Raw genomic sequence first — 7,413 nt, 5'->3', positions numbered from 1 at the left:
CACCCTCGATCCCACCTAGGCCTGGATAGTGAGGGTGGAGACAATAAGCTCTGAGGTACTAATAGAAACTGAGGTGCACGTTGGGGTTCTCCTTGACCTTTTGTGGATGTCCCTTCTCCTTCTTAGCATTCCTTAGGGACACCCAATTCTCTCCTTTCATGGACCACCTGAGCAGGAAGACATTTTAAGTTCAAACCGCCCTCCCTGATCCTTGCCTAGCTCACAGAAATCTGGTCCTTGATAGGCTGGCTGGAGTCATCTTCATACCAGACAAGTCCTTAGCCCACATCACTCGTTCTGGGTTCAATCTTTGACTGAATATCCTCTCTTCAGTCTCCCTCCAGAGAATCCACATTCCCTCTCTGACCATCCTGAGGCAGAGGATAGTGGTGGCCAGCAAGAACTCTGTCTGCAGCAGGCATTGAGCTTGCTATGTACAGGAGGAGGGGGAGGGGGAGGGGAGAAAGGGAAAGGGAGGGGAGGGGAAGGGAAAGAGGAAGGGGGAGGGGGAAGGGAAAGGAGAAAGGGGTGGAAGGAAGGGGAAAGGAGGGGGAAGGGGGAGGGGAGGGGAGAGGAAGGAGGGGCAGGGGGAGGGGCAGGGAGAAAGAGAAGGGAGGAGGTTGAAAGGCCAGCAGCTTTTCTTCCCAAGTAGTATGGTGGGAGCTTGACCTAATATAACATCTGGCCAAGCTATTTAATGATATGAGTATTAAAAATAAAAAAAGGGGCAGTGGTGGCTCAGTGCCCGGAAGGCAGAGGCAGGCAGATCTCTGAGTTCAAGGCCAGCCTGGTCTATAGAGTGAATTCCAAGACAGCCAGGGCTACTCAGAGAAACCCTGCCTGGGAAAACCTTTAAAACAACAACGACAACAATAACAAGAGAAAGCAGAACCCTAAGAAACCTGGAAAGTTCCGAAATTCTCCATCCCCTCCTAAGACCCTGCTGTTGCATGGCTGTCCCCGAGACAGGTAGACAAACACCTGTTCGCTCCAGTTAGGGCACAGCCCGACAGACACAAGGAATTACTCCCCCCAGGTCTAATGTGGTGAGCCAGTGAGTTACCTGAGGCATGGGCGAGTCGAAGGGAGATGAATCGCTGAGAAGTTCATCCCAGCTTGGGTACCAACTCCCAAACGCTGCATCTCTAGAGCTCCCTGTCTCACTAGGTAGGCAGCTCTACCGAAGAGTCTTCTCCCCTAGTACTGGGCATCACACCCCCCACCCCACCTCCCGGAGTTCTTAGCACTTTCCTGTGAGTCTCATGAGCCCAACCCCTTACTGTTTCAGTCTGGCAGAGAGAGCTACACAGGACCTGCTGTTCCAGACCCTGCCTGCTCCTTCTAGTGCCTCCCCCTGGATTGAAAACAGGTTCCCAAGGAACACCCCATCCCTCCCCAATCCCAGACTCTCCAAGCTCCCTGTCAACGTCTCATCAGCAAGCGTGTGATGTCATTCATCTCCCACGGGGAGCTCTGACCTTGGCATCTATTACACTCAACGCCTGGTGACTGGGGCATAAAGGGATCAGGGAAGGGTCAGCAGTGGTAGGATAAGAAGCCTGACCCAGGATCCCAGCGCTAGCCTCCAGAGTTGCGCGACACAAATCACCCTTCTCACCGAGAGAGTCCTGTCTGTAGTGTGGGCGTAGTGTACCCTCTCCGGGGAGGCATAACGGTCGGATTGTCAGATTGGTCTACTTCCAGGCATTCTGGTGCATGGTCCGGAGAAAGAGCTGACTAATCCTTGCCTCTCGTTCCTGCTTTTTATTTTCATTTTTTTTTTTTTTTTCGGGGCTGGGGACCGAACCCAGGACCTTGCGCTTCCTAGGCTTATTTTCATTTTTAAGCTAAGGAATTTGTTACCCTTGAGCCCAAAAGAGAGAGGATACAAGGAGGCTCCGATAAAATGACAGGAGCTCTGGGTGATCACATTACCTTCCCTCCCCACTCCCCAGACCCCAGACCTCCGTCTCCCCTCTGGAGCCTCAAGTCTGGGTGAGGATGTGAGAGGCTGAAGCGGAAGATGAAGACCAGGAAAAAGTACAGGGCCTCTTCGCCTCAGACGGTAGCAACCGCCAATCTAGGGTAGCGATTAAATTACCCACTCGCCTTGCGATTGATTGGAGAGGAAAGGCGGCTCCAGGCACACATCGGGGAGCATGCAATATGCTCACACGTGTGCATGCATTCCCCCTGCCTCTCATACACACAAAGTACACCATGTGGACAGAACACTGCAGGTTAGAATTTCTCCCCGGAAACTGTGGATCCTCTTTGAGACTTCTCTTACTCGGCTCAAGGTGGTTGGCTCAGAGGGTAAAGGCATTTGCCACCAAGCATGATGACTTGAGTTCAGTCCCCAGGTCCTACATGATGGAATGAGAGCCTGGCTCTGGAGAGGTGTCCTCTGACCTCTACATGTATGTTGTGGCACACATGTGCCCATAGGTACACACAATTAATTAATAATTAATTAATTAAAAGTGTGGCTCAATATCCCCACTGCCTGTGCCTGGTCAGCTTCTCCTATTCTTTCTGTCTCCCCTCCCAAATGTATGAGTATTTTTCTTTGATTAAATCAGCAAGGAAAAAAAAATCAGCAAGGAAAGATCTCAAGTTCAAAGCCCCTTCCCAAGTTCTGAAATTATCTAAATTATGAAAATAGTGTTTGGAACAGAAAGTGGCCTCTATTTACTTTTAATCTGTAGTCCTGGATGACTTCTGCCTCTTTTTCTTTTCTCAGGAAAATTGGGCTTTCTTCTTGGTTATTAAAAAAAAAAAAATCACACACGTTAACGTAAAGGTATTTGGCTAATGCAGAAGGCCCAGAGGTGAGTCAGAACCTCGGAAGTTTCTCTATTGTGATAACTAATATTCACATCCCGGTGAAGAATCTTAGGACAAAAATGAAACGGTGGGCGCCGCGATGGCTGAGTAAAGTACTTGTTCTGCCACCATGGGGACCGGAGTTCACGGGTGAGGACAGCCTGGTGTAGTGACAAGACTCTGCCATCCTCTCACTGGGGAGGCAGACAGGGAGCTCCCTGGAGGTCTCTGGACATCCAGTCTAGCCTTCTGGGCAGACTCCAGGCCAGGGAGAGAACCCATCTATAAAAACCAAAAAGGGTGGACAGTGAATGAAGAATGACACGCATGCGCACCTGCATACTGGTGACAATATTTACACACGCGAGTGAATTAGTAATCAGCGTGCCGTTTTCCAATTGGCCTTCTCTCTCGTTCATGTACCGCGGACACTTCCGACCAGCATAGAACACAGCCATTGCATTGACGCTGTGCTCTCAGACCCCTGGTTCATGTTCAACTCTACCCGTCTCTCAGGTGACAGTGACTAGGTGGATGGCTGCGGGGATAAGAGCGAGTCTGAAAGTGGAGCCCTGACCAATGCAGCCGTCATAATCAGGAGTGGCGCCTAAGTGTAGAATCCATGCACTGAATCCGTGCAGCTCTGTCTGGCTTCAGTGCACCTGAGAGGAACAGGAAGCCCCGCCATCTTGAGAGAAGACCTGGAGAGGCGGGGCGATGATGGATTCGGGAGACTTGCGTCTGGGGGAGCTGCCAAGTTGACCTCAGAGAGCGGGAAGCCACGCTGGGTCCTGACAGGCTGCAAGCCCGGGAAAGATGGATCTGGAAGCCGGAGTTGTGAGGAGCAGGCTGGAGGGAGGGCCTCTGCCTGGGTTTGGGGTGACTTCAAGGAGAAGCGCGTCTGCTTTTTTTCCTTGGATTTATTTTTACTCAGCCTCTCTCTCTCTCTCTCTCTCTCTGAAAAGGTGTTGGTGGCGCTTTCAACAAAAGGACATATGCAAAAAGGTCAAGATACTAGAAAAAGAAAAGCAAGACCAGGGAACAGTTCCCAGAAGCAGAAGGCTGCAGTCCAAGCCCCACAGGGAAGGATTCAGCTTATCCCGCCCCCTGGGGTGACCTGGCTAGCAAGATATGGCAACCTCCAGGAGGGACACAGAGCAGAGCAACCAGTTTGGAAGGGGATGCCATTCTGAAAGCCAAACTTCTGGGTGTTTCCAGACCTTTCCCCTCCTGAATCTTATGGACTTAGATGACCATATCACCTTTCCAAACCTGGGTTGCCCTCACCTTTCTGCACAAGACACGCGTATGTTGCCCCTCATAGAACAGTTAATATGAGCAAACAGGGGTTGGGGATTTAGCTCAGTGGTAGAGCACTTGCCTAGCAAGTGCAAGGCCCTGGGTTCAGTCCCCAGCTCCGGAAAAAAAAAAAATATGAGCAAACAGGACTCTGCTTCTGAAGAGCGACCTCACCTACTGGGATACTGGTATTGAGACCCGCTGGCCCTTGGCCAAGGCCAACCAACTGGAGGATGTTCACGGTACCCACACCACACACACCGGTGACCCTGGAATGGCGGTCACTTTAAGAAGGGTGAAAAAGCAAACACGTAATGAGACCTGCTGGGGTTGGGGATTTAGCTCAGTGGTAGAGCACTTGCCTAGCAAACTCAAGGCCCTGGGTTCAGTCCCCAGCTCTGAAAAAAAGAAAAAGAAAAAAAAAACGAGACCTGCTTCCCTCCTGTCTCTTTAAGTGGGTCCCTCTAAAAGCGGTAGCCCCCATATTGGTCATATTGGATACCCATGACCTCTTCCTTCACCCCGCTTGACTATATCGGAGGTGACGCATGGCATCAACAGGTTGCTTAACTGTGTGCGTGCGGCTGGACATAGCAACAGCAGGGAGGCCCAGCAGCTGATTCTCTAGAGAGGCTGAGTCAGTGGATGGCGGCTGCTGGCGCAGGAAGTTTGTGTGGGAGAAACAGGCTGAGGTCTCGATACCTGGTTGGGCTAAAGTTTTGAGGAAGCCGGCATGAGTCAGGGGAGGCACTGTGTGGGCCGGATATGCACAGTGGGGGATGGAGATGAGGAATCACGCAGACCACATTAGAAGCTGCTGCGCCCTGGTTGTCATGAGAGAGTTGGCTGCTTGGTGGCTCAGGGCTCCCTACAGGACATCCCAAGACCCCTGAGCCGAAGCAGCTTTGAAAGTCAGATTCAGTTGTACAGAAAGATCACTAAGACCAGATGGGAGGGGACGGGAGTCAGACTCTGCTTCTCTGTGGGAAATATAAGGGGAGAGTTCTTAGCCATCTTTACCTCAGATCAAGAGCTAGAAGTTTCTCTAGCTGATGGCTTCAGCTCTCAGTTTTACCTTGCATCCAGAATCACTGTCAAGCCCGGGAAATCATCTTTGTCACAACTCTTCTTTGTGTGTGTGTGTGTGTGTGTGTGTGTGTGAGAGAGAGAGAGAGAGAGAGAGAGAGAGAGAGAGAGAGTGAGTGTGTGAGAGAGAGAGAGCTAAATGTGTGAGAGTGAGAGAGTGTGTGTGTGTGTGTGAGTGAGTGAGAATGTGTGTGTGAGTGTGTGTGTGTGTGAGAGAGAGTGTGTGTGTGTGTGTGTATGTGTGTGAGAGAGTGTGTGTGTGTGAGTGAGTGTGTGAGTGTGTGTGTGTGTGTGTGTATGTGAGAGAGAGTGTGTGTGAGAGAGTGTGTGTATGTGAGAGAGAGTGTGTGTGAGGGAGTGTGTGTGAGAGAGAGTATGTGTGTGAGTGTGTGTGAGGTGTGTGAGGTGTGTGTGAGAGTGTGTGAGTGTATCTGTGTGGAGAGATAGGGAGTGTGTATGTGAGGAGATGATGTGTGTGGGTGTGTAAGGGTGTGTGTGTGGGGGTATGTGTGTGTGGGGTTTTGTGTGTGGGAGAGAAAGAAGTGAGAGAAGAGAGAGTGTGTGTGTGTGTGAGAGGTGTGTGTGTGAGAGAGAGGTGTGTGTGAGTGTGTGTGGGAGTGTGTGAAAGTATGTTGTGAGTGTGTGTGTGTGTGTGGGAGAGAAGGAGAGAGAGAGTGTGTGTATGAGAGAGAGAGAGAGAGAGAGAGAGAGGCTAGAGACTAGAGACTAGAGACTTCGAATCTTCTAGCTCCTGTGTTCTAGTCTACCCAAGGTCTGGTTCTCCAGCCAGGCGTGTCTGTGTTGTGTCTATGACCAGAGCACCAATAAAGCTCCAGAGTGCAGGGGAGCCCTCAGCTTGTTGCCTTCCGAAACCTCAGTTTCCCTATGTGAAACATAGGCCCGGCGACTCGACCCATTTCAGTCACTTCAACCACATGACAAGACAGAATCTTCCTGCCACGTGTCTGATGTCCCTCCAGTCCCCACCCTGACACCCATCCTGATATGGCTGTTGCTCCCTGGTTACTTACAGGAGCGTGGATCTCCCTCACCACGGCCTGCCCTGTGAGCTCAGAGAGCCCACTTCTCCTGAGGAGAACCGAGGAAGAGGCTCAGGTAACTGACTGTGGCAGACCTCAAAGCTGTGAAATCCTGAAATCTGAGGCACCTGGACAGTTAGAAAGGCTGGTGATGATCTGGGGCAGGTGCTCTGCGTCGGAGTTAGGTCCCAGTGGTACAAAAGTACTTTTAGGGGCTGGAGGGATGGCTCAGCGGTTGGGAGCATTAACTGCTCTTCCAGAGGTTCAATTCCCAGCACCCATATGGCAGTTCACAACTGTCTCTAACTCCTGTCCCTGGGGATCCAACAGACATACCATACATGCAGGCAAAGACACCAGTGGATGTAAAAATGTTTTAAATGTTTTAAGCTATGTGCATGTGTGTTTATGTGTAGGGTTGTGTACATGCGGGTGCAGGTGCTTGCAGAGGCCAGAAGGGGGCGTCAGATCCCTAGGAGCTGGAGTTACAGGTGGTTGTCAGCCATCACATGATCCAGAACCAAACATGGGTCCTGGACAAGACCTTACATCTGAACCATCTCTCCAGAACGGCACCCCACCTCCACATACAATTTATTTATTTTTAACCTTTTATATTAAGATAAATGGCTCACTAAATTGTCTGGGTTGGTCATGAACTTACTCTGCTCTAGCCCAGGCTGGCCTCACATTCAAGATCCACCTGCCTCAGTTTTCCATGCTCTGGGATTATAAGCCTATACCACATTCAACTAAATGTCTCTTTTGAAAAGCAACATCTTGGGCTGGAGAGATGGCTCAGTGGTTAAGACTACTGACTGCTCTTCCTAGATGTCCCGAGTTCAATTCTCAGCAGCCACATGATGGCTCACAACCATCTGTAATGGGATCTGATGGCCTCTTCTGGTGTGTCTGAAGACAGCAACAGAGCACCCACATACAATAAATAAATAAATAAATAAATAAATAAATAAATAAATAAATAAGAAACATCTTCCTCAAAGCCCTGAGCCCAAATTCCCTTTGACAGCCCTCCATGACAGCCCTCTGTTTTCAGGATCTATCTAATGACAGCAGGTATTCAGCTGATATCTGTGAGGATGAGAACAGGGGTTCACTGTGGGCAGACAGGATACAAGTGTCCTCTGTCCAGGCCACAGTG

This window comes from Rattus rattus, chromosome 18, assembly GCF_011064425.1.
Source record: "Rattus rattus isolate New Zealand chromosome 18, Rrattus_CSIRO_v1, whole genome shotgun sequence".
Lineage (NCBI taxonomy): Eukaryota > Metazoa > Chordata > Mammalia > Rodentia > Muridae > Rattus > Rattus rattus.
Note: the sequence above shows the minus strand (reverse complement) of the source record.